Source organism: Miniopterus schreibersii, assembly GCF_964146895.1.
Source record: "Miniopterus schreibersii genome assembly, chromosome: 8".
In the NCBI taxonomy this organism is placed as follows: domain Eukaryota; kingdom Metazoa; phylum Chordata; class Mammalia; order Chiroptera; family Miniopteridae; genus Miniopterus; species Miniopterus schreibersii.
The window spans coordinates 20,515,630-20,543,514 of record NC_138109.1 but is presented as its reverse complement, the minus strand read 5'-3'; the positions used below and the strand labels follow the sequence as shown (position 1 = coordinate 20,543,514).

General features: G+C 43.1%; 1 protein-coding gene across 3 annotated transcripts in view; it reads right to left on the bottom strand.

Moving 5' to 3' along the window:
• Window positions 1–16,393, bottom strand: part of THRAP3 (thyroid hormone receptor associated protein 3) — a 48,709-nt gene extending 32,316 nt beyond the window's left edge. The window contains exons 1-2 of one of the 3 annotated variants that reach the window (XM_081144899.1): window positions 16,296–16,393; window positions 5,571–5,674 (exon numbers count right to left, since the gene is read on the bottom strand). The gene's annotated coding sequence lies outside the window, so the exon portion shown is untranslated. Of the gene's footprint in view, window positions 1–4,797; window positions 4,820–5,570; window positions 5,675–16,295 lie in introns of those variants that run through there. The other 2 variants (XM_081144900.1, XM_081144901.1) reach the window with 2 other exon arrangements.
• Between the last annotated feature and the right edge of the window lie 11,492 nt (window positions 16,394–27,885).

Here is a 27,885-nt window from a genome sequence, read left to right as displayed (position 1 = left end):
ATTAATATTGGTTCATTATACACTGTACATGTAAGATGTTAATAATAGGGAAAATCGGGCACAGGGAATATAGGAACTATTAGGGGTTAAACTGTGTTGCCCACTCCCAAAATTTATATGTTGAAGCCCTAACCCCAAGTACCCCAGAGTGTGACATCATTTGGAGATAGGATCTTTACACAAACAAGACTGGTGCCTGTATAAAAAGGGGAAGTCTGGACATAAAGATACGTGGAGGGAAGACAATGTGAAGAGACATAGGGAAAAGATGACAAAAAGCCAAAAAGAGAGGCCTGGAACTCACAGGTCTCAGAAGGAACCAATTCTGCCAACACCTTGATTTTTTAATTTCTAGCCTCCAGATTAGTGGGACAATAAATTGCTATTGTGTAACCCACCCAGTTTGTGGTACTTTGTTACAACAGTCCTGGCAAACTAATATAGGAAATCTACTATCCTTGCAATTTTTTATAAATCTGACACTATTCTCAAACAAAAAGCTTATTATAAAAAAAGGGATAATGGTGTCCATATCTCACAGTTATGAAGACCAAGGTAGACAGGTAACTGGGAAATCTCACCTCAATGGGGAACCCGTAATCCCCACACACAGTAAGCAGCAAAGCTAGTACTAGAACTCAGGTTTCATTCAGTGTTTTCCATAATTTACTTCAAGATGAAAAGAAAAGTGGGTATAAGTGAGGGACTATGCTGAAGCAAATACTCAACCTAAAACACCCTGTTTCAAATCCCTTGTTCAGTCACTTTATAATACAGGACCAGGTTCTGTTACTACTAGTGGTTTTGCCACCAAAGAAAACTGGGTTCATATCTTGGCTCTTCCATTCATTATCTGAATAAGATTCTCAGTCTTACAAAAGTGACCTATACCTCACAAGACCAGCATAAGAATTAAATTAGTAAGTGTACAGAAACTGCCTGGCATATAGCAGGTGAACTCCATTACGATATGTTTAGCTATAACTCCAGAGATTAGAATTTCTCTGAGAGCAAACAGATTTTAGCACTGATTCCATTTTCCTGCCATTAGTACTAAGTAGTCAAATCTTCCTACACAGAACAATAAAGTGTTTTATACCTTTACAGGCTAAATTGGCATGTGCTACACTGAAGAGGTATATAGTAGAGGACATAGTCTAAGGTCATGACCTTCGGAGAACAAATCCCTTTGCTGCTGGATGTTAGCAGTGAATATCAACAGCTACCTGAGGGGTCATTCATTTGAAAATCGTTCATCACAATATTTCCAGTGTAGGCAACTTGTTATCTTCTGAGAATTTGTTCAATGGAGGTCTACTAAGCTCAGGATCACCTAGGCAATTAAACTCTCATCATTAGAGAAACATAGTGAATAGCAAAGCATAGTCAGCAGTTTAAATAATCTCGATTCACCCCAGAGGCTCCTCTCCTATTATCCCTAGGGGAGGGTCTAATTATTTCCTAGGACATCTTTTTTTCTAAAAAAAAAAAGAACAAAACTGAATTAATCATTTTTATATATGAAAACCCTGGCCTGCCATTGTTTCAAAATCCTAAATGACCTGGCCCCTACCTACTTCAACATCATCTCAAACCCCTGTCTCCCCTTTCACTCTCCCCAAGCCACAATGGCCTTCTTCCTGTTCCTTGAACAAGCCAGGTATCTGCAGTCTCGGCACCTTTTACACTTGCCATTGTCGCCACATAAACAGCCTCCAGCTCGGATGGCTCCTTCCTCATGCTTCAGATCTCAGTCCATCGCCTACTTGAACCTGTCTGTCTTCCTTCAGTATGTTCTCTAGGGAAACCTCACATCTCCCCCACTCCCAAGTTATCTTGTTGTCCTATTTCTTTCCTAGCACTTAGGAAAATCTGAAATTATCTTACCTGCCTCCCCAAACTAGAAAGTAAGCTCCCAAGAACAGGGGTCCTATCTGTCCTGCTCACTGCTGGTATCCCTAGCACGGAGAACAGGCACAGTAATAAGCACTCAAGTGTCTACTGACTGAATCAAAAAATCAAAAGCAGCCCGGCCAGGCGTGGCTCAGTGGTTGAGCGTCCACCTAGGATCCAGGCAATCGGGGTTCGATTTCCAGTCAGGGCACATGCCCAGGTTGTGGGCTCGATCCCGTTGGGGGCATGCAGGAGGCAGCCAATCAGTGACTCTCTCATCATTGATGTTTCTATCTCTCTCTCCCTCTCCTTTCCTCTCTCTGAAATCAATAAACATATATTTAAAAAAAAAAAAATCAAAAGCAGCCTTAAAAAGATAAAGATAAGAATAGTAAGAAGTTAAAATCCAACTTATTATGCCAACTGACTTCCTGTGTACATGTCTTCCTCGTCTTTATTTTTAAATTTCCAATACTTAAGTCTCTTGAAGAACTGTCATATTTCCGGAAGGATAAAAGTACATAGTCTGGGAATAATCAATTATATTTTGTTTGCTTATCTGAAGAGAGAAGAAAGGCTTCCTTCACTAAGTATTTAAAGATGAATCAGGCTACAGTAATAAAAACATTGAGTATCAGCACAAGTTTAGACAGATAAGTGAAACAAAATGCAAAGTTTAGAAATATACCATATAATATACCCTTACAAAGGTGGCTTTTCAAATCACTAGGAAAAAGGATAAATCAATAGTCAAGATAACTAATTAACGACGTGATACAAAAAGTTAGATTCCATCTTTTTACCATGAACAAAAATAAAATTCTGGTTATATTAAAGAAATATAAAAAGCAAACCATTAAAAAAAGAAAATATTAGTGTCTATTTGTTAGGCCTAAGCCTATTAAAAAGATTGTCGTTAATTTCCTGACAGATAAAAAATATTGTATCAACCACAAAAGAACAGAAATATAATAGTAATATAAACAGCTCAACAGGAAAAGAAACAAACAGGTAATTTCTAGAAAAATAAAATCAAGCCAAGCAGGTAGGCAAATATATAAACACATGCTCAGATTCATGGTAGTTATGGCAAAAGTGAAAAAGTGATGACATTTGTCTGCCCAGTAGAAATAGAAATTGTTTCACCCTTTTAATAAAGCAAGCTGATGCTGTCTATTATATTGTTACATATAATAACAACAACAATTGACTAATCAAGCCAGGTACCTCTCTAGGTGCTTTACATATGTTAATTCACTTAACTTACAACACTGCTATGAGGTAGATACTGTTTACTATACCCCCATTTTATAGAGGAGGAAACTACCATAGTCCTATATTCTATGCTATTTCACCTGTCTGCTTTGTTCAGAGAACAAAAAGGAGCTCTTGAAATAAAAAATATAAGAACACATACCCAGCAATCCCACTTTGGGGTATTTATCCAAAACAACTGAAATCAAGACCTAGAAGAGATATTAGCACTCCCATGTTCACTGCAGCACAGTCACAATAGCCGAGATGTGAAAAGAACCTAAATGTCCACTAACTAATGAATGGATAAAGAAAATTATGATTTCCACATAAAATGGATTACTATTCAGCCTTAAAAAAGAATTCTGCAATATGTGACAAAATGAATGAACTTTGAGGACATTATGCTAAGTGAAATAAGCCAGTCACAGAAACAAATACTGCACAATTATTTATATGAGGTATCTAAAATACTAGATATACAGATTCAAAGAGTGAAAGGTTGGTTGTCAGGGGGCTGGGGAAGGGAGAAATGGGCAGCTACTAATCTAAGTGCAAGATGCAATTAAGCTTTACAAATCTGTTGTACAACGCTGTACCTATGATAAACGATGTACTGTACACTTTAAAATCTGTTATGTGAAGAGGATAGATCTCATCTTAAGTGTTCTTACCACAATAAAATAAATAACTCATCCATGATGCTAGGAAACTAAAAAGCCTTTATGAGAAATGGGGATGAAGTGGTTTGTAATTTATTGCAACTGGAATCCTGGCTCACATGGGAGAATTTAAAAGAACCAACTATTGCCAGTTTGTCCTGGCAGTTGTAGGAAAACAAGTTCTGCAAATGTGTGAAGGGCATAACTGTATCTTGTAGGGACCAAGGTTGTTTAGAGTTGTATAAAGAAGTAGGACTAACTAAACAAAATTCCTGCTGATTATGAAATTTTTATATATATATACACACACACACACACACACACACACACACACACACACAAGTGAAAAACTACAACAGCCTGACCCACATGGCTCAGCAGTTGAGCACCAACCTAGGATCCAGGAGATCAAGGTTTGATTCCCTGTCAGGGCACATGCCCAGGTTACGGGCTTGATCCCCAGTCAGGGGTGTGCAGGAGGCAGCCGATCAATGACCCTCTCTCTCATCATTGATGTTTCTCTCTCTCCTTCACCCTTCCCCTCTCTCTCAAATCAAAAATAATAATAATGAGATATATTTGCAAAATCATTTCAAAAGATCCAACATCCAAACAATAATTCAAGAAAAAGAATAGAAAAAATAAAGAGGAGAAAAATCAACAACATAATTCTAGAAAATTTCCCAGGACTGAGGGAAATAAGTTTCAGTCCACTAAGTGACCAGCACATTAAAACATCATTATGAAATTTCAGAACACTGGGGGAAAATAGTTTTAGTTTCAGAGGTTACATTATAGGTTATATGCAAAGGTAACTGACATCTCATGAACACACAAAGCCAAAAGACAAGCAGTGTCTACAAAATTATGAAGGAAAATTATTTCCAAACTAGAATTCTATACCCAAGCCAAACCAACAATTAATATGAGGGCAAAATAAAAGCCTTTTTAGATATGCATGTCTAAAAATTTAGACATCTACATATACCTTTTTCTCAGGAAGCTAATGGGATCCAGTATGGACCCCAGTATGGGATCAGGATGATGTTGGGATGCCATGTATGACAGCTGGGCAGCTATCTGTAGAGTACACAGCCAGACGGAGCAGATCAGAAGGTAACTCGAAGAAGATAAAATTTATAGTACAGCTTGCCTGGCTGGTGTGGCTCAGTGGTTGAGCATTGACCCATGAACCAAGAGGTCACTGGTTCAATTTCCAGTAAGGGCATATACCTAAACTGCAGGTTCAATCCCCAGTTGGGGCATGTATGGGAGGCAACCAATAGGTTTCTCAGATCGATGTGTGTGTATGTGTCTCTCTCCCCCCCTTCCTCTCTAAAATCAATTAAAAAAAATAAAAGTATCCTCAGGCAAGGATTTGAAAAAATGCAAACTTGTTCTTGTTAAGATGCCTGGGTTTTGGGTTTGATCCCTAGTTGCGGTGCATACCGGAGGCAACCAATGGATATTTCTCTCTCACGTAGAGGTTTCTCTCTCTCACTTTCTCTCCCCTCCTCTCTAAATTCAATAAAAACATGTTTTTTTTAAAAAAAAACTGCTGATTCTACAACTTAGAAAAGAATTAGAGCAGGGGAGGCCAGCTACTTTACCGTCTTATTTCAGTTGGTTAAACTGACAAACACTGCTTAATAAGAACCCAGAATCTTCCACTAAGGAATCTTATGAATATACAACTCTTAACATAAGAATAGTTTTAGAAGTCAGTGACATTATTAGTTCCTTTTACCACCATGCATTTACCTTAAATGAACAATAATTCAACTTGCATTGGATCCCAGACACTACCTCATAGAAACACTGGCAGTGCTGCTGGCTTCTCCAATTTACAAAGTCAGGATACAATTCTGAAATGAGAGGAAATAAGCAGTGATAAAACAGCTACCCAATCCTTGCAGACTACATCTTGAAACCTAGAAGCAAAAATCTATTGCAGCCCTGAATTCCACTCCAAGTGGACACAGGCCTCTCTTTCTAAGTATATTGGCCAGAGAGTCTCTACCTGTCTCTCACAAACGTTTTAACCCATCCAACTTCCTCCAGTAAAGATGCAGTATGGAAAGCCAAAACCTTCCTCCTATAACCTGATACTTTCACTGGCAACATTTCAGGTGCTACAGTTTGCATTATGTAAGACTAATTAACAAACTCCACTAATTCAACCTGGAAAATTACTTCAGAAGAATTAGACATTTGAAACAAAAAAATTTGAGGCATGCTCAACTAAACTTAATACATTTCAAATTAAAATAACTCCCATCCTCATCCCTCAAAGCACAAAAATACAACCCTCCTGATCCAGTTGTTTAAATATTCCCAGACCTAAACGTTACTAACATGGACATACATCAAAGCTATAAAGGGTGTTACCCAAAACAAGAAAACAAAGTTCTAAGATCAGCAAGCTCACATATGTAGTTAATGTCATCACTCCTAGCGTATTAAAGCTTTAGCCTTCATTCACACTTACTATAAAGTAGAAAGGTCCCACTATTCAGATAAACTGAAGATGCAGGCCTGACATTAATCTTTTCTTTTTTTCACTTAGTATTCAGTCAAGGATACCCACCTTAGCTTTTTCTGAGACCTGTGGTGTACACACAGCTGAACCCTTGCCTATTTAACCAGGAAAGGAAGGAATGTATTTCCTTAAACTATGGTCTCCTGGTATACGTGGAACCCTCAGTTTAGAAAGCTTCTTTCCATCTCACCAAATTCATTTCCATGAGGGTCTCCTTCCCACGAGAGCTGTCCCTGGCTTGTCCAGGCTGAGTTAGGTACTGCTTCTCTGTGTTACCCTAGATGCATATCTCCTTACACTCACCTCATTCTATCTGTTAATATGTCAATTTTCCTAACAGTGATACGGGTCTGCTGATAACCCAAGCAATAAACTCTTGACCTATACCAAAGGTAACCAGGTAATTAACATTACAAAGAGGCAACAAAAACCTACTCTTATAACAGGATAAAACTGTTTTATCCTGAAGTTAGTACTCAGTCAGACCCTTTACCAAATTAATTATAATGATGGTCAATATATTTACTTAGTTGATAAACAGTAAAAATATAGCGCTTGCAAAAACTCATTCAATCCCTGGCTGGTGTGGTTCAGTTGGTTGGGCATCATCCCATGCATCAGAAGGTTGCCGGTTCAAATCCCAGTCAGGGTACATGCCTAGGCTGCAGGCTCAATCCTCCCTCCCTCTCTCTCTCTCTCTCTCCCCCCCCCTCCCTCCCTCAAAACCAATTAAAAAAAAAAAAAAAACTGACTCAGAATACTTTTGCATATGTTCTTATAGGTTATTCTTGGAATTCATCCTAGGTTACATCATCCAAAACTTTTCTCCCTGTTTCTAACTGCAGAGGCACAGGGGCTCACATCAGTTTGAGGGAAATCCTGATGACTGCTACAGGACTGAGAACTGCTTACTCTACAAGTCACTGAACTAAGGAAAAGGAATTATTCCAATACATCCATCCTTAAAATTCTAACCAGATAGCAAACACACAGATCTTACATTTTACTGTTCCATCATGATTCTATCCTATTAACCTCTCCTTGGATGTTAAGAATGTTATCATCCCAACAAGTCTTCAATACTCCACTGTCCCACTCAGTGGGTAGAGAAGCAAATCTGAGGCTCTGGCCCTTAGTTATTCTGTAAAAGGAAGGAGACACCTGAAGCCCTGAGTAATCCCTGCCACCACAGCTTTTATGTACCACCACCCCAACTTGTCCTGCCTGTGTCATCTGGACAGCCACAGGTATACTTTTCGGCCTCTATCTGCTGCTAACAGAAAAAACGCATATGGGATATGCATGCACTATTTTCTGATTATCTGAAACTGTTCCAAAATTAGGCATTTGTTTAAAAAGAAAAAAGGCAAATGATTTTTTAAGAATCTTTTTTTAAAACATATTTTTATTGATTTCAGAGAGAGAAAGGAGACGGAGAGATAGAAACATCAATGATGAGAGTCACTGATCAGTTGCCTCCTGCACACCCCCTGCGGGGGACTGAGCCCGGAACCAAGGCATGTGCCCCGTCCAGGAATCAAACCTCAATCTCCTGGATCATAGGTTGATGCTCAACCACTGAGCAACGCCGGCCGGGAAAGGCAAACGATTTTGAGTGGTGTTCCCTGGCTCCTGATGATTCCACAGGTATTTTTTATACTGCTCAGTTGTTTATTGGAGAAGTCAATGCTGAGTTTGAGTTAGACAGGCAAGAATTTTTTCACAGAAGTTGAGAGAACACTAATTCAATACAACCTAAACTTAAATCTACTAAAGTGTGTCACAAATGATGTTGGAAAAAATGTGTGGAAAAAGGCTTAGTTGGAGAAATTTACAAAGCTTGTGAAAATGCAAAATATTTAACATATATGGTTATTCTCTGTATGATTTCCATCAGCAGGAACTCTCCAAAAAAAATTTTTAAGCTATCACATATTATTGAGCCAGTATTGTCACGAGTGACCTTCATTCACTCAATTCACTTTTGTAGATTTAAACATCATCAGTGCTGTAACTTTTGTCAGAAATAGGTGAATCCTGAGCTGCCCTACCAAAGAGCAGTTCCTTGGCTTAGCAGTAGTAAAATTTTATTTTGATTTTTTTTTTTTTTTTTTAACCTCTGGGCTGAATCTGAAAATTTCCTGAACAAGAAGAACCACCCATAAACACTATAATTGAATACGCAATGGCTTTTTGGAAATTAGCTTTTGCTGCAGATTTGATAATGTTTGTAAATTAATTCAATCAAAAATTTCAGAGCAAAATAGCACTTCTTTGGGAAATACATACTGCAGCAAATTAACTTGAACACTTTTTAAACATTGTTTAAATCACAAGTAATGTCAAGTTACTTTATTCAGTCCCATGCTATCAAATGTTAAAACAATGAGATCTCTATCCCCACACAAATTTGAAGCAAACATATTTTTAGTTCAAACTACAGTTCCAGCATATTTCCAACCTCAATGCAAGTACAAAGGAAATCTCCATATTTCAAAATCCATCTAACTGGGCAACTGAGCAACTTCCATCTAATCTTCAATTGGAAATGACTAGTATGCAGTATAATGGCATGCTAAAAGGCAAATACCAAAGAAAAAACCTAACAGAATTCCATAAATACCTTCCAAGTGATGAATATACTAAATTAAAATCATATGCTCATGAATTAATATTAGTTTTTGGCAGTACCTCTGGGAAGAGACATTTTGAAAGATGACATATGTAAATTGTCACTACAGACTTCAGCATTCATAGATGAGTACAGTCAAACCTCCATTCTAGACCATCTCCCATCTCAAACAATTAGGTTCTCAACCAAGTTGTTCATGGAAAAAAATGTCTCAGTTGTCGAACAAAATTTCAGTTCTCGACCCAAAAACCCTTTCATGCCAATATAGTGGAACCTCGGGTCTCGAATTCAATTCGTGAGAAGCAATTTGTCCAAAAACCGAATCATTTTTCCCATCAGAAAGAATGTAAATTGAATTAACCCATTCCAGACCCCAAATGATTTGATTTCAACCTTTCTCAATTGCCTATGATCCTTGTTTTCTGAGCACTTTCACACCCTTAGCAACATCAGCACTCATGATGGCCTCTTTATGTTTTAAAATTGTGCTAATCAGCCTGGCCAGCGTGGCTGAGCAGTTGAGTATTGACCTATGATCCAGGAGATCTCAGTTCGATTCCTGGTCAGAGCATATGCCCCAGTTGTGGGCTCAATCCCCAGTAGGGGGCGTGGAGGAGGCAACCAACCAATGATGTTTTTATTTCTCTCCCTTCCTCTCTTTGATATCAAGGCACATTAAAAAAAATTTTTTCATAAAATAAAATTATGATAATTGCCAATTTCACCGTGCCATACTCAGTAGCCAGATCAGACACGCAAACACCTCTACCATATTTTGCATTTACTTTTAATATGTTTTTATTGATTTTAGAGAGAAAGGGAGAGAGAGAGAGAAAGAAACATCGATGTGAAAGAGAAACATCAATCTCCTGCCTCCCGCACACCCCCTACTGGTGATCAAGCCCAAAACCCTGACTGGGAATCTAACCAGAGGCCTTTTTTTTGTTGTTAATCCTCATAGGAGGATTTTTTCCCCCACTGGTTTTTAGAAAGAGTGGAGGGGGGAGGGGATAGGAAGGGGGGAGAGAAAGAGAGAGACATCGACATGAGAGAGAAACATTGACTGGTTGCCTCCCGCACGCACCCCAACCGGGCAGGGGATTGAACCCACGACCCTTCGGTACACGGGCCAATGCTCTAATCACTGAGCAACATCAGCCAGCATGCAATTATTTCTTTTTTAAGCTCTATCGTTGTTATCACAACTTTCCTTTTCACTTTGCTATCATAATCTTCTTAGGACCCACGATGACTTACTGTACATAGTTAATACTAGGCAGCAACAAAAGCAAAAAAACACAAAAATATCCATAGCACAATTTCCTGAGATGTTAACAATGTGAGGTTTAGTGGTAAAATGACTCACTCGAGCATTCTCCCCGTCGCCTAAGAGACTTGACTGATCATATAGGTATCAGCATGAAAGAGTTGTAGGGTTGAAAACGAAAGTTTTGTTTGACAATCAAGACATTTTTCCATGAACTTGGTAGAGAATTGAATTGTTAAAGATGGGAGATGTTAGAGAACCCAGGTTTGATTGTACTTAATTAAATCTATCTTTGTTTCCTCATATGTAAAAGTAGTTCCTACTACACAGGATTGCTATGAAAGTGAATAAATTAATGTGTGTAATGTTCTTAAAACAGTGCTTAGCACACAGTATTTAATAAACATTATTATGTTATTAATCAAGCCAATGTCAAAATGACAGTCCAAAGACAAAGACTTCCAACCAGCTGGTATGGAGAGTCGTGTGGTCATTAAACAATTACCTTCTTTCTCTTGAGAATTCAGAATTTGTCTCTATGGCAGACTCAGAATATAAAATGCCTATTACATCTTCAAAACCTCTTAAAGAAGCAGTGCACTCTGGTAACGAACACAAGCCTATACTGGATTCCATGCTGAATGAGTCTGCCTCCTAAAATGACACCATTATTCTGTGCCCCAGGTTCTCAATTTACGTGAGAGGGATCAACATGCCATCTGTGCGTATGACAGTTTCTACTTCGATGATTTTTAAAATCATGCTCTCATGCAATGCAGGGGTGCCTTGGGGCAAAATAACAACTCATTTGAGTCCTCCTAGTCATCCACCAGAGGATAAGACCATCTTATCTGAAACCATAACAGCTAATTTCCTAGAATTTATCACCTTTTTAACACATTACAAGACTTTTATAAGCTACCACACCATTTACCTACAACTTAAGCCTCTACTTCCTTGAAAACTACTGGTCCTGCAATATTACTACGCTAATATTGGTAGTAAATACCAGATCAAATTCCTTTTTGTATTCCCAGTGTCTAGGTATGTGTCCATTGAATGACAAATGAATATTAACTATATAGTTTCTTTTCACTATAGTAAAATATGCGTAACACAAAATTTACCGTTTTTACATTTTTTTAATCACCCAAAGACATGCTTAGAGGGGAAGGGAAAGGGAGGGAAAAAAAGAGAGCAAGAGGGAAAGGAAGGAAGGAAGGAGGGAAAGAGAAACAGGGATAAGATTGCCACCCACCCCATGCCCTCTGACTGGGAATCAAAACCAAAACCTTTCGGTGTCTGGGATGATGCTTCAACCAACTGAGCCACACTGGCCAGGACCATTTTAGCCATTTTTAAGTGCATAGTTCAGTTCAGTGGCATTAAGTATATTCACACTTAAGCAACCATCATCACCATACATCTCCAGAACTTCCATATTCCCAAACTGAAACTGGGTACCTATTAAACAATAATCTCCCCAAAACCACCATTCTACTTTGTCTCTATGAATGTGACTACTCTAGGTATCTCATATAAATCAAACCATACAGTATTTGTCCTCTTATGTCTAGCTTATGTCGCCTAGCATGTCAAGATTAATCTATTTTGTTGTATATGTACAGTTTTAAAAAAGGAAAAAATATGTACAGAATCATAGAACTTATATTAACATAAACTGTTTTATTTGCTTGAGCAAACAAAAATATTTTTTCCTTTTTCTTTTTAATCCTCACCCAAGGATATCTCTTTTCCATTGCTTTTCAGAAAGTGGAAGGGAGACAGAAACATCAATGTGGGAGAGACACATCGACTGGTTGCCTCCCTTACACATCCCGACCATGCCTAGGGATCAAGCCTGCAACCAAGGCATGTGCCCCTGGCCAAAATCAAACCCGGGACCCTTCAGTCCACAGTCCGATGCTCTACCCACTGAGCCAAAGCAGCTAGGGCAAAAATGTTTAATTCTTTTCTTTTTTCTCCCTAAACTTTTATTTATTGATTTTGAGAGAGAAAAACAGTGACTTGCTATTCTACCCATTTATGCATTCACTGGGTGATTCCTTCATGTACCCTGACCAGGGAGTCGAACCCGAAACCTTGGCATAACCGGACGAAGCTCCAACCGAGATACTGCCAGGGCCTTTTTTTTTCTTTCTTTTTAGTAATACATGCACAGTAAAAATTTCAAACTGTACAACAGTACACATTAAAAAGAGGTCTCATTTCTTCCCTTCCTATCCCCAATTTCCAGTCCCCCTCCCTGGTTTAATGTTTTATTTTGGAACACAATTGCCAACCACTGGCTGCCTCACCTTGAGAATGTTCTCTTAGTAAGATATTCAGTTGGCCTATCAGGACTGGCTATTCCTCTCTTCTAAATATACTAACATAAAGATCTGAAACAATGTACATAAAAAAAATTTAAACATTTTACAGATTTACCTAAATTAACATTCATTGAGTGTACTCTATGAAAAATGTCTTTGCTAGGCAGCATGTTGAGGCAATTAAGATTACAGGCTCTGGAGTCACATAAAACGAATTTAAAACATTCTGACTCTTGCCCTGGCTGGGGTGGCTTAGTTGGTTGAGCAACATACCATGCACCAAAAGATCTCTGGTTTGATTCCTGGTTAGGACACATGCCTGGGTTGCAGGCTCATTCCCCAGTGGGGGAGCATGCAGGAGGCAGTGGATGGATGTTGCTCTCCCCCTCTCCCTTCCTCTAAAATCAATTTTAAAAATTAAAAAAAACAAAAAACATTTTGACTCTCTTAAGCCTGTTTCTTGATCTATGAATAGGAGTAGCACTACCTCACAAGCTGTTGCAATGATTAAATGAGAAAAACATCTAAATTATAGTACAGTTCCTAGTAATATAGCAAGCATTCAAATAATAGTAATAACCAATTGTTAATTTCCTTCACTAGGCACTGTTGAAAGCACAATGATTCAGAAAACCTGTGCCTTCCCAGGTGCTTATAACACAACAGAGTTTATCTCTGCTCAATATTATTGTTATTCTGCTGAGAGCCTCCTTAATAGAACTTCTAGTCTACACTTATAACTTTTCTGAATCTACTTCTAAATCTCACTGAAACAGTTATTTGTACAATAAAATTGTCTTGAAGTGCTAGGAGAACAGAGAAAATTCATTATCATCAGGTCATGTATAGGGTATATAGCCTTGAAGTGGTATACAACTTGCTTTAGTCAAAGATCTAGAGAGTCCTGCCCAGGCAAGTGTGGCTCAGTTGGTTGAGCATGGTCTCATGCACTGAGAGGCGGCTAGTTCAGTTCCCAGCACATGCCCAGGTTTCGGGCTCAATCCCCGGTAGTGTCTAGCTTATCAATGTTTCTCTCTCTCTCCCCCTCTCCCTTCCTGTCTCTCTAAAATCAATAAAAACATTTTTTAAAACATTTTTTAGCCCAGCAGGCATGGCTCAGCAGTTGAACATCGACCTAGGATGCAGATGATCAAGGTTTGATTCCCAGTCATGTCACATGCCTGGGTTGCGGGCTCAATCCCCAGTTGGGGCCTGCAGGAACCAGCGATCAATGACGACTCTCTCATCATTGATGTTTCTATCCCTCTCCCCCTCTCCCTTCCTCTCTCTGAAATCAATAAAGATATATTAAAAAAAAAAAAATTCTAGAGAGTCCTGTGGTTAAGCACACCGAGCCAGGAGATCAGAGTTTTGGACAAACTAAAGTCACAGAGCATTAAGAACTGGAAGCACTCCTAGAGATCATATCTCATACAACCCTAGATTTACAGGAGGAAAACAGCCCCCAAAAAGGAAGGGGAGCCCTGGTGGGGTAGCTCAGTTGATTAGAGCGTCGTCCCAATACGCAAAGGTTGCAGGTTCAATCCCTAGTCAGGGCACATACATGAAGCAACCACTGAATGCATAAGCAAGTGGAACAACAAATCGATGTCTCTCTCTCCCTCAGCCTTCTCTCTAAAAATTCAATAAATTCAATAAATAAAAATATTTTTTAAATATGAATTTTTTTTAAAAGGGGGGGTTGCCCTACAAGGTGAGAAAACTAGAGCCTAAAGGCCCTTAACTCTCAGTGTCCCAGTTCTTTCACATCATCATGCTACCTGCCTTTACCCATTAAAGAACCTTAAGCCACAAACTCCATCCAGTGGGCTCCGATTTCTCACTTTTCTTCCCAGTTACTTACAATCATAGGGAATTTTTTTTTTTTAATGCGCCTTACGAAATCAGTGATAGAAACATTCCTAAATATTCTCATTATTATTTGGCTAAAATGTACTCTACTGGAAACTACAGAGAATGCTAAATAAGAATAAATCTGCCCTGGCCGGGTGGCTCAGTTGCTTGGAGCATCATCCTGTACACCAAAGTGGTGATGGGTTTGATTCCCCATGGGGGCACATACCCACTTTCGGGTCCCATCCCATGATCTGGGTGCATGTGGGAGGCAACTGATCAATGTTTCTCTCTCTCTCCCGTCCTCTCTAAAACCAATAAAAAATTTAAAAAAAGGACTGGAGTCTCCAAAACTGAAGAGCTTTCACCAGTGTAAAAGGTTTTTTTTTTAAAAAAAGGTGGAATTGTATTGGACATAAAGGTTTTTTGTTAGTTTCTTACAGAAATTCCAACTCTCCTCTTCTACAAAATACAACCAAGCCTAACTAGCTGCGGAAAAATTTTGTTTCTGTTATTGCTCAAAGTGTGTACACTAGAGCACAAAACACACTTCCCAGTGAAGAACAAACTAAGCCCAATTTGTTCCACAAGTTGTTCATGGCAGTAGCCATTTTTGGATCTTTAAAAGATGTCTACGTAATGATACACACATAAGGCTGTCTAGATAACAGGACAGATTACAACAGACAATATTTTAACAAAAAAAGGGAGGACCATCTGAAGGGGAAGGAAAATAATGGTGTGATACACGCCTTTCCACTCTGGACCCACAATTTAGAAATCCTATAAATGATGGAGATAATAACAGTTTAATACACAGCAGGTAATGAGCTAAGCGGTTTTCGATTTAATCTCATTTAATCTTCACAGCAGCCCTATAAAGTGGCCAGTGTTACTCACTGCTATTTTGCAGATAAGGAAACAGGCACCTGGAAGTGAAGCCCCCTGACCTAAAATAAAAAGCTAGCAGGGCCAAACTATGAACCCAAGCCAGATGAACCCAGGATCCTTCTGTCACTGCCACCAGAAGTTTCACTGGCTCTCTCCCGCCAGGCTCTACCCACACTCTGAGGCTTTTCTTCTATCCAATTAACCAACTCCCCGTAAACACTACTACTACTGATGGCTTCCAACTTCTGGGCGCCAGCTCTACTCGCCAGCTCCTGCCGCCACGCTCCTCCTCCAACATTTACAAAGGCACACAGAACAGCTGCTAAAAGTTGGTTAGATACTAAGGAAGGCGAGGAAAATTGCCTCATATAAGCAGCACACACGCAGATTATCGATGGAATGCAAGTCGGCCTCACCTCCAGCCCAAGAGACTGAAATAAACGTGGGCGCACAAACGTTCCCGTGGCAGACAAATTTGGACCATGCAACCTCCGGCCACACCGCAAAAAGGATGGAAGAGGTACTAACATTTACTGAGTGCCGGCCACATGCGCCCTAGGAGACGACAGAACCAGCCCAATGGAGACTGGGGGGGGGGGGGACACTCAAGAGTTCCGGGAAAGGGAAAAATCCAAATAATCAGGTTCAGATGACTAAAGAGAGAGAGAGAGAGGAGGTGGAGGCCGCTCCCCGACAGCTTGCAAGGAGAAAGAAGGGTAGAAGCCGCTCGGGAGAAAAGGCAGTCCTGAGCGTCAGGAACTAGGCCCGAGCGAGCAGCCCAGTAGGGCGGGGGGGAGGAGCCCGAGGGAGCCGGGCCCGCTCTGAAGAGGCCAAGGGGTAGGCGCGGGGGAGCGGCTCCGTGCTGGGTAGGCCTGGGGACCCTAACCCAGCCGCCGCGGTGAAAAGGTAAAAGAAGAAATGACGGGAGCCGGTCGGGCTGCCCTAGATCCCACCAGAGGCCCTCACTCACCTAGGCCCACCGCTGCGATCGCAGCTGCAGCCTCGCAACGGCACAACCGGCCCAAACCTCGCCCCCGCCCGACAGTGCGCTCCGCGTCCCCGCTCTCCGACGGCGGCGGCAGCAGCGTCGCCTCGCTCCCCCCTGGGAAATGTAGTCGTAGACCTGCCTTTCCTTGCCCACTTCACGGGGCGTTGAACTACGTTTCCCACAAGGCAGGTCAAGCGTTGGGCCCGCCGTTTTGCGTCACGCGCCAGGTTGTCGGCAGTCACGTGGGTTGCTCCGTTCCATCCCCTCCCCCCGCCTGGGTGGCCTAGGGAAGAAGGGGGAGGGGGACGGAAGGGGCGGAGGTGTTGCTGACGCCACGGCCAGCACCATTTTGGAGCCAGCCTGGAGGGAGGGTCTGACCCCACGCACTCCCGGCCCGCTTTCGCTTCCTTGAGTCTCTGAGCTGAAAATCCGGTCTCCTGGCTTTCAGTCTATACCCAGCTACCTCTCACTTTGTGACCTTGAGCAAATCGCCTCCCCTCTCTGAGCCTCAGTTTCCTCCCCTATGAAACGAGACTCGTAATTTCTACCGCTCAGATTTATTTCGAGGCTCTGACAAAGTAAGGCGCGTGAAAGCGTCCAGTACCCTGAAAGCGAGACTCAAAATGGAGTTGTTTTTATTGTAATAGTGACCTTCGGGGTCCTCGAGCCGGGATGGGCAGGGCTCTCTCCAGCCTCACCTCCCAACACCGCGCCCCCTCCCCATCCCCGCTTCAGCGACGATGGGAGCCGGAAAGGTTTTCTGAAAGTGTGGTCCTATGAAGCTGCTTAAAATGGGTGCCACTCACCTATTGCACCAGAAGTTTCCCGGGAGAGTGTAGTCTTGGAATCTGCGGTATAAACAGACCTCTCCAGAAATGCTTACGCGCATACAAGTTTGCGAACCACTGCATTTATCAGGGTTTTGCACAAGCTGCTTGGCGCTGGGATTCCTGTCCTAGCCAACTTGAACTGTTAAAGGCAGCTCAGATGTCACCTCTTCTGTGAAGCCTTCCAAGTTTACTAGCTCCTTCCCCTCGCCTGCGTTTGTCTTCCCCACCCGATGTGAGCTCTTTGAGAACAGAGATCAGTTTTGATAGATTTCTTTGTCCCCAGGGCAAAGTAAAGTAAATATGAGTAAATATGGAAGGAATCTCCTGTTCTTGGGTGGGGGGAAGCTCACCAGGCTCAAATCAAGTCTCAGACCTGCCACTTCAGCCCTCGCCCTTACTGGCCTCAGCAACATTCCTCCCACGCTGCTTACTGTTCCTTCTTTGAGCACTTCTGTGGGCTGCATGCTGTGTCGTGCTTCTTAAAAGGTTCTGATTTAATGTCATTTTCAATTCACAGATTTTCTGAGTGTCTACTATATGCCGCGGCCAGTACAAAAGACTAGGAACACAGAGGTAAACCAGATGGATACAAAAATACATAGTCACTCCACTTGGTTTCTAAAGTACCCTGTGCTTGATCTCTTCTTACTTCTGTGGATGAAAAAGGGGCCACATACTAAACCTGACAAGCTCAGGGGAAGCCTGCATGGCAGCCTTACAAACTCAGAGACAGAAAATAACCACATAGGATGGACTAAAATTAAAACTTTCTAACTAAAAGCAGTTCATGGAGGGTAGTCATGTCCTAGGGCAGTATTTTTCCCTAACAAAGGTCAGTTTTCACCTTAACTGAGCCTGTCTGATGTCTTTTTGCACCTAAAATAATATACCTGATAATACGCCTTTAGAATAACAAAGTAATTTTATTTTTTCTGGACCCCTCAAAGCACAACCACACTGTACCAGAGCAGGAGACCACAAACCCCATATTGTCATTGTTAACGGTGTTAACTGTTAACTATCCTGCACCCACCTATATAAAAGAAGTGTCTATTAATTTTACTTTTTATCCTATCCCAGAACCCCCCTACTTTGCTTTCTCCTGCCTCCCTAATCTATCATCTGTGCATTTCACGTAACCCCTTTAGGCCTCCTCCTTTTATTGTAATGTATAAAATAAGATGTATAACTGCCATTCTCCAGAGCATTTTCTCAATCTGTTGAGATTTTGCTCCCTGGCAGTTGTCAGTTGGGCTCAAGTAAACTCATAAAAATTCTTACAGGTTTGTACTTTTCTTACATTGACGCTTCTGTCCCACCTCTGCCCCTTCTCTGGCGCGGAAATTTACCCCACAACTCCAGCCTTCTCCCTCTCTTCTCTTCATTCAGCCTTTCTCCCTGAGTGACCTCGCTCCTTGAGTGCTGTGGCATACTCAGGTAGTTTTTATATATCTTCTATGCATTTTGCTCCCTATCTACATCTTAGCATCAACTCAGTTCCAGATCTTTGGAAATCACCATACCCTGAGTTCCCACTGGGGATTGTTGGGGGCAGAAATCGTAATCATGCTCTGTTGACCGTGATTGTTAGCTATAGTTAAAAGAAATATTGATCATGTTCTGTTAACTGTGGTTGTTCTGTTCTAATTAGAAAAAGCACTTTCTAACCTGGCTGGGAGTTGTACTCCCTGGGACATTAGGAATGTGATCCATTCTCCTTACTGCCTGTCATCATGGAAAGATTAACACCCTTTTTCCTGAAGCAAAGAAGTCCTGGAGGTGCCTCACGCTTTTGCAACCCCCCAGCCTGCATTTCCTGTAACCTGTAAACCATTATACCCGTTCTTATGTTTTTTTTTGCCCACTTCCCATGTAATTTTTTATCCTACACAATACAAGGAACTGGTTTATGGGGATTGGGTTAGAGCAGATTTTATGTGGACAAATCCCTCTGCTCTCCCATTTTGCTGGCAATATTGGACTAAACGCTCATATATGATTCAATTCAACCTTGTCTCTGCCTAATTGGCTGAAGTAGCTACAGGCAGCCTGGACCCATTGTGTCCAGTTTTAGTGTCTCAAACTAAACCTGCCAAAAACTGAACTCTTCTTCCCTCTAACACAGCATTACCTAGATAATTGTGGAGTTGTTTACATGTCTGTATTCTCACTAAGCTTTGAGCTCCTCTCAAAGAGAACACCTTATCACTCCATTCACTTATTGAGCACCTACTATGGTCAAGTCCCTATACTAGAAGCCCAGGAGGAAAAGAGTAAAGAAAACAAATGTGGTCCCTGCACAGAGCTTACTTCCAACTGGAGAGACATTAAGAAACCTATCACATGCATAATCAATTATTACTGTGATAGGTGCAACACAGGAAAATATATGGTATATATACTATGACAATACAGAACAGGGATCACAAACTTCAGTCCATGGGCCAATTCCAATCTGCTTCCTATTTTTTGCACAGCCAGAAGCTAGGAGTTGATTTTACATTTTTAAATGGCTGAAGAAAAATAAAAAGAAGACTAGTATTTCATGACATGTGAAAAGTATATATGAAGTTTAAAGTTCAACATTCATAAATCCATTTATGTATTGTCTGTGGCTGCTATAATGCAAAGTAGTTATGATACTCTATGACCTGCAAAGCCTAAAATATTTACTGTCTATGTTTTACAGAAAAAGTTTGCTGACTCTTGGCATGGAATCTGGAGCTTTTGACTTAGGCTAGAAGGTCAGAGGAGTCTTCCCTGAGGAAGTGACCCATAAACTTGTAGTTAATCAGACCAGGAATTGGGGAAGAGCATTCCAGGCAGAAGGAACAACACATGGAAAGTGCTGTGATCTGAAGCAACCTAGCACATCCTAAATATTGTTAGGCCTGCCATCGACTCTAGAGTGGAACTGGAACTAAAGCTCATGAGCCTGGTTAGGTCATAAGGAGCCAGATCCTTCTGAGTCTGATGGTCCAGGTTGAGGATATTGGCTCTTACTCTGAGAGCAATGGGAAGCCATTGAAAGGTTTATAAACAGGAGAGGGGTTCAGATTTCCTTTTCTGGAGGATTATTCTGTCACAGTGAGAATGGATGAGGCCAAGCCAGAGTGAAAGTGGGGAGGACAATTAGGAAATTATATTACTATATTTGTAGTTAAAATGAGAAGACACAGTGGCTTCATCTAGTGTGTTCTCAGTGAGGATAAAGAAAAGTTGGCAGATTCAGAAGATGCTCAAAAGATATTTAGGACATCAAAACTACCGGAGTTGGTGATTGACTGGATGAAAGAGGGAAGGAGGAGTCAAGGCTGACCCCCAGGTTTCTGGCTTGAGCAGCTATGTGGATGGAAATACTATTACTACCTCCCTACTGCACTGTGCTTGTACAAGTTTGCCCACATTGGTCACAATGTACTGAAATCATCCATTATATACCTTTGTCTCCTTCAGAGAGCCATCTCCTAGATGGCAACAACTAGCTTGTTCATGTCTTCCTAGGGCCCGGTGGTGGGCTAGGCACAGAATTGGCAACAGTAAATGTGAATGGACTTTTTGTAGTTCTTCTTTCTCTTTTTCTAATAGAGGCTCCTCTATCCTTCCGATTGCCCAGGTTCATGATCTCAGAGGAATCCTGGCTCCTCTTTCTACCTCACCCGCCATATGGCATCAAGCAGAAAGTCCAATGTATTCTGCCTCCCCGCAGAACACCTGTTGAAACTCCTACTACACTGTTTCAGGCCTTCTCATGTCTTGGCACTGTAAAGCGATTAGAACAGTGCCTGAGCCACAGTTAGTGGTATATAAGTGTTGGCTATGATTAAGAGTTCTTTCCCAGACCCAGCCAGTTTGGCTCAGTGCTTAGAGTGTCAGCCCAAGGACTGAAGGGTCCCAGGTTCAGTTCCAGCCAAGGGCACATACCTCGGTTGCAGGTTTGGGCCCCGGTCAGGGTGATTGCGGGAGGCAACCAACGGATGTGTCTCTCTCACATCGATGTTTCTCTCTCTCTCTCTCTCTCTCTCCCTTTCAGTCTCTCTGGAAAGCAATGGAAAAAATATCCTCAAGCGAGGATTAAAAAAATTTTAAAAAAAGAGTTTTTCCCCAGCCTTCCTGCCTGCTAGCAGCCTCTTTCCAACCAGGTCATCCTTCAGAAGGTGGAGTGCTGTCATTCAAGTACAACTCTGATTCTGCTGCTCCCTGACTCCAGGACTCTCAGGATCAAACCCTAAATCTGCAATGTGGTCTAACCTCAATAAATTTCCAGCTTTACCTTCACTTTCATTGCCATCAGGATGAAGGGTAAGCTTAAGACCTTCTACCACCTGGCCTCCATAACCTTGTCAGGCTCATCTCCTTCACACACAATGGTCCAGTCATGTGTGCTATTCTTTTTTTTAATTTTCACCCAAGGATATTTTTTTTCCATTGCTTTTTAGAGAGAGTGGGAGACAGAGAGAGAAACATCAATGTGAAAGAGACACATCAACTGGCTGCCTCCCGCATGTGCCTAAGGATCGAGCCTGCAACAAAGGTACATGCTGTTGGCCAGAATCGAACCCGGTACACTTTGGTCCACAGGCCAATGCTCTAACCACTGAGCTAAACTGGCTAAGGTACATGTGCTATTCTTTCTTTTTTTAAAAAAAAAATATATATATATTTTAAATATATATATATATTTTTTTTATTGATTTCAGAGAGAGGAAGGGAAACGGAGAGAGAGAAACATCAATGATGAGAGTTATTGATCTGATTGGCTGCCTCCTGCATGCCCCCTACTGGGGATCAAGCCTGAAACCTGGGCATGTGCCCTGACAGGGAATAGAACCTTGATCTCCTAGTTCATAGGTCGACGCTCAACCACTGAGCCACACCGGCTGGGCATGCGTGCTATTCTTGACCATGCTCTGGGCTTCCTGCCTCCTCCTGGCAGCTCATGGCCCTCCCTCCCAGTGACCCCACCTATGGAAGGCTTATCTCATCAGTTCAGAGCCCCTCTTCCCTCAGGCGTACTCCAACCTCTCTCCTGCATTTGTCAGAGTCTCCCACGCATTGTTATGGTCTCTGCACATCAATTCCTCCACTAACCTGGAAACATACAGAGTGGCCATCTGTTGCTGTGCTTGCTCAGCATACTTCCATTCCTCGTCTTCTGGTAACATCGCTATGATAAGCCTTTGAGAAGCCTTCCCTCCCCCACCCTGGCCCCAGAGTGAACAGATGACTCTGGCTGAGGAGCACATTTCATTCCTTTGACTTCAGTGATTGGCAGGTAGCTCAACCAGGCAAGCAGAGGGAGTGAGCACCATCAGCCTGAGACCTGTGCTGGAGCACTGAGAAGAGGGCCCTGGTTTTTTTTCTGGGATTGCTAAACTGGAAGAGTAGCAGCCTGGCCTTTTTGATGGTCATCTTTGCCGCTATTGGAGAGAGCCTTCCTGAGAATGAAGCCTAACACAGTTGGAAAGCAGAGCCATGAGTTGAGAAAGACATATTCCCAGCAATACCATCGAATCCTTGGGTTCGGCCATGCCTGAAGTTAGCAGCACCTCCTGACTTTTCCATGCATGAGCCAGTAAATGAATTCATTCGAGTTGGGTTTCCGTAGCTTCTAAGCTCAAGTCATGACTGGCAGAGAGAAGCTGTTGGAGCTATCTATTGTACACAAGAGGCTTTCGGGCCAGGAAGGAAGACAGAAGGAGAATCAGGACAAACTGGGACCAGCACCATGTGTGACCCTCTAAACTTGAATGGCCACCTGTGGAAAAGAGGAGCAGTTACCTCTGCGATGCCTTTACCACCACTTCTGTGCAGGAGAACCAAACAGCCAAGCATTCTGGTCAGGGTAACGATTGGTCTGAGCTCAGGAGAGGCTGGGGTAGGGGGTGAGATGTAAGTATCACTCTCAAACCCGAACACTAGCATTTGTACCAGCTTCCGTTCAGAGGTTCTTTTCACTGAACTGGACCATGTATCATGTCCTGGGTCCTCTGCATTCCCCTGGCACAGAGACTGCCACAGAAGTTCTCAACATAAATAATATCCATTACTCAGGTCTTGATTGAATTCCTGCCCCGTTTAAGAGATAGGAAGGGATACAAAATATACAGATGAGATGCAATATAATCTCTGTTCTCAGGGGTCTCCGGTGACCAACAGCCTCAGAGTGGGAAGGGAGGCTTCCCAAAGAGGAGGCATTTGAGCTGGTTCTTGAAGGATGGGAGGGGTGTTGCAGGAAAAGGGCAAAGGCGCAGAGACATGACAGGTTCATTCAAGAGATTGTGCTCCCCCGAAGACACTGGTAAGAACTGTTCTGTATGACACCCCCATAGCCGCACACACACATCTCTGCGTAAACCAGAGGGCGGGGCTTCACTTTAGTTCTTTTCAATCCACTCATGTGGGCAGATCAGTGGAGACTGAGCACTTAATGCCACTCCCTTACGGGAGGAACAGAGGCTCAGGGAATAGGTCCTGTGCAGGATGTAGCACCAACTGCCGATCACTGCTCTTTCCCACCCTTGGCTCCAAGCAAGTTACCCTTGCACTTGGGCATCCCCCTTTGGGGTGGCAGTAAGTGTAACGTCACTGACCCCTCTTGGATTCTCATTTAATAGCACTGGGGCCCGTCAAAGCGAATTATTCCCAGAAAAGTCCGAGTCAGGCCTCAGAGGATCACCACAGGCCCTGCTCCAGACTGGAACTCAGGCCTTAGACCCTGCCTCCCCTGTCCCTTCTTGCATCAGAAGCAGGAGCCTGGACCTCTATGATCTTACTCTCCCAAACTATTTCAGAACAGGGGACTTATTCCTCGTTGGCACATTTATTCACTCCTAAGACCTGCTTCTTTAAAACAGCTGCTTTTTAAAAATCTTTGGTTTAATTCAGTGGTTCTCAATTTTATCCCCCCAGATGACACTGGGCAATGTCTGGAGACACTTTTGGTTGTTGCAAGGGGTGGGGTGAGGGGGTGCTACTGACATCTGGTGGTCAGAGGCCAGGGATGCTGCTAAACATCCTACAATGCGCAGGGTGGTTCCTGTAACAAAAAATAATGTGGCCCAGCCCTGGACGGTTTGGCTCAGTGCTTAGAGCATCGGCCCGAGGATTGAAGGGTCTCGGGTTCAATTCCAGTCAGGGGCATTTACCTTGGTTGTAGGCTCGATCCCAGCCCCAGTTGGGGTGTGTGCAGAAGGCAACTAATCAATGTGGATGTGTTTCTCTCACATTGATGTTTCTCTCTCTCTCTCCCACTCTCTGAAAAGCAGTGGAAAAAATATCGTCGAGTGAGGATTAAAATAGTAGTAATAATAATAATAATAATAATAATCGTCTGGCCCAAAGTAGCAATAGTGCCAAGGTTCAGAAACTCTTTATCTTCCTTAGAGAGAAAAAGTTCAACAACGTGAAGCTTTAAAATAAATAGTCTTTTTAAAATATATATATATATATCTTTATTGATTTCAGAAGGAGGGAGAGAGAGAGAAACATCAGTGATGAAAAACCTCCTGCACGCCCCCCGCCCCCCCCCCCCCGACTGGGAAGCGAACCCCTACCGATCACCTGGATCCCAGGCCGACGCTCAACTGCTGAGCCACGCCCGGCCGGGCTTTAAAATATTCTTAATGTCTGGCCCACAATAACTAACACAAGGTTGTTGTTTTGCAATTCATCAGTAAGTTCACACTTGCTCTCCTTTCCCCAGCTCCTGGTTGGGGAGGTGCTGGAGGCGGAGGGGGTGGAGGGGGCGGTACAGATGTAGATTAAGGATCAGGTAGGGATGAGAGATGGGATCACATAGTGAGAACACAAGCTTAGAAATCACAGCTGAGTTCACCTTCCAGCCTTGACTACTTCTTCAGCTGTGTGCCTTCAGGCAAGTGACTTACCCTTTCTGAGCCTGTTTTCTCATCTGTAAAAGAGGACCACTCCAGCTTTCCAAAGTCTAGGCATTCAGCCATAAATGTGACTGTCCTGAGGCTATTACGGAGCCATCAGAGGATGTTAGGAGGATGTTAAGTGTGTCAGCTTTCAGGGGTCCCTGGGGCAGCCTGGAGGGGAGACTACTTACCTTCACAGTGTCTGTGTATAATTCCTTCCAGCCAGGTCCAACAGTCTTTCTTGAAGACTACCTGGAATCTCTCCTGTTCCTTTTGTTTAGTTCAGTGCCTCAGCAGGTTGTTGCCACCACAATGGTCTGACTTTGCTGCTGATGAACATATTGAGGTTATAATTTGCATTTTGGTCTCCTTGCTGTCTGTATGTTTCCTCCTTTTTGGCTGGGGTAAGGACCGAGGCTGTTGAAGGCTTTGGGGTTGCCAGGCCAAAAGCAGAGGTTGCCAGGCACCAAAATACATCCCCCAGCTTGGGCTTTTGTTTACCAAGGTCGGGCTCTAGGAGACGTGGAGCTGGGTTATTCCAGAGTGTAGGGCTCTCAGGCTCGGGAGGGACGGAAGTGGGCCTATCAAAGGAGGCTCGAGGAGTTTTCCCAAGCCTGAGAAAGTGGTGTCATTGCTGCTGCTGTTGTCTTTTCTTGAGTAATAGCAACTTTTCACCACTCCCACACAGTTCTCCCAGGACCCCAGATGGGCCTGCGCAGCTGCTGTTTGGAGAGGGGGGAGTGAGTCCTAAGAATGGTGGTTTGAGAGTCACAGCAAAAGACCACTGTGGCTAAGCCACGCAGATCCGTGAGGATAGTTCAAAGTTGATTGATGATCAGAGTCTTCTGCTGAATGTTCTAGGTGGGGGAAACCCTCAGGAATTATACTCAGTGCTTCAGTGAGGTGGGGCATTATAAAAAATTAAATTATGTAAATTTAAAACTAAATAAAGTATATTCAGAAGTAATAGTATTCAAAGTGCAGAACTTCTTAATTAATTTACCGTATTTTGCTATTATCTGTGCCCTTGGGATTATTCACATCTGTATGGTGGAAATACCACATAATGGTGCACTGCTGCCCACCTCTTCCAGCAACACTGTCAGTGACATCATGTTGGCAGCTTGAAATTGGCCCCGGGAGTATTTACACCACGGAAACTGGCAAATGCTAAATATCAAGTCTCTCCCTAGCAACCCCCCTCCCCCAAGCTGTTTGTAAACATTTACACCACTGGGTAGAGGATTCCCCAAATATGACTGTGATTGAATTTTTAAAGGGTTTTGGAGCAGATAATGTGATTTAGAAAAATAAATAAATGTGACATGTCTTACATTCACAATGGGTATTGTGGATAAGATGCATACTTGCTACAAATACTTAGTCCAGAAATACTCGGGGGCTCTTCTCTTGTTCCTCCGTTAGAGACAAGAGTGCACACCCACTCACAAAGCACCCCCTAGCATACCCCAAAACACACCTGTGGTGCCTTCTGGCTGGAGTAAGACCAGAAACATCATGAGGGCGGGGGCTCTGTTCACTGTGGCTTCAGCAGGCCCTCAGACCCCTTCTCAGTCTCAGCAACTCTCCCAGTTTCTCTGGCTTCTGAGGCAGGGCAGTTGGAGCCATGCTGGGGGCAAGGGGATGCACAAAGGCTGATGGGAGAAGCAGGAGTTGCCTCTTCTCAAGCACATGGATCTACTTGGGAGCAGGGAAGATTGTCATTTGGGGACAATTCTTCCCCAGAGAACATTTGGCAATGTCTAGAGACACTGTTGGTTGTCACAGCTTGAGGGAAAGGGTACTACTGGCATTTGGTGGGCAGAGGCCAGAGATAGGATGCTGTTAAATGTCCTGCAATGCCCAGGACCCCCCCATACCCCCTGCACCTCACATCAAAGAATTATCCTCCCCCAAACATCAATAGTGCTGAGGCTGAGAAACCTTGGGATAGGAGACACAGTGGGAAAAATTCAGACAGGGTAGGGGACTAGGAAGAAATAAAGAAAAGCTCTGCCTGCCTGGTAGCTACTGATCTCTTCCTCCCCCATGACACTCATTTCTCTGAACGGGTTATTCAGTCTCTTATTCTGTCTTGCTCTGCTTCTCCAGTCCGTCTCTGGTGTTGTCCCCATTTATCTGTTTATCTCTTTGTCTCTTTCTCTCACTCTCAGTCCTGCCATCTACTCTGGCTGGATCCTTGTGTTCTGAGACATGAGACAAGCCTTTGGCATCCGTCCTTCCTCGGCCCACACTAATCACTCCAGCTGCCTGGGCCTGGGAGCTGGGCCAGGAGGTTGGTGAAGGGGGAGGGCACAAAGACAGGGGAGGGGGCCTACAGGTCCCCATTCTCCCCACCACCCATCCTGCCTTTGACTACTGCTTGCCTCCGAGAGTCCTGGAGCTCCAGCCTGCTCTCTTTCTCTTGTCCCCAGGGCCCATGACCAAAGTCAGCCTGCCTAAGTGGCCTTGCCCTGCCCACTGACCCCTTCCTCCCCACCCAGCTCCTTAAATTCCTTCTCCAGCCTAGTCCAGCAGCTGTTACAAAACAACTGGGGGCTGGGCAGCTCCTCATCCCCAGCCCTGCCCTGGGCAGTAAGTGACACCAGGCTCATGACTGCTGTTGAGCCCAGAACCCTCTGCCTAGTGAGCAGTGGCCTCTGCCCTGGCCCTAGTTTCCAGGACCAAGAGCCCAGCACTCAGAGTCATAACATCGTCCTCTGAGCTTTGAACCCAATGCTCAGCATCCAGGCTCAGTTACCAGTGCCCATCGCCAGGACCCAGGACCCAGGACCCAGTCCTCAGTGCCCACTGCCAGAGCTGCCCACCCTGCCCCTCGTATCACCTTACCCGGCAGACTTC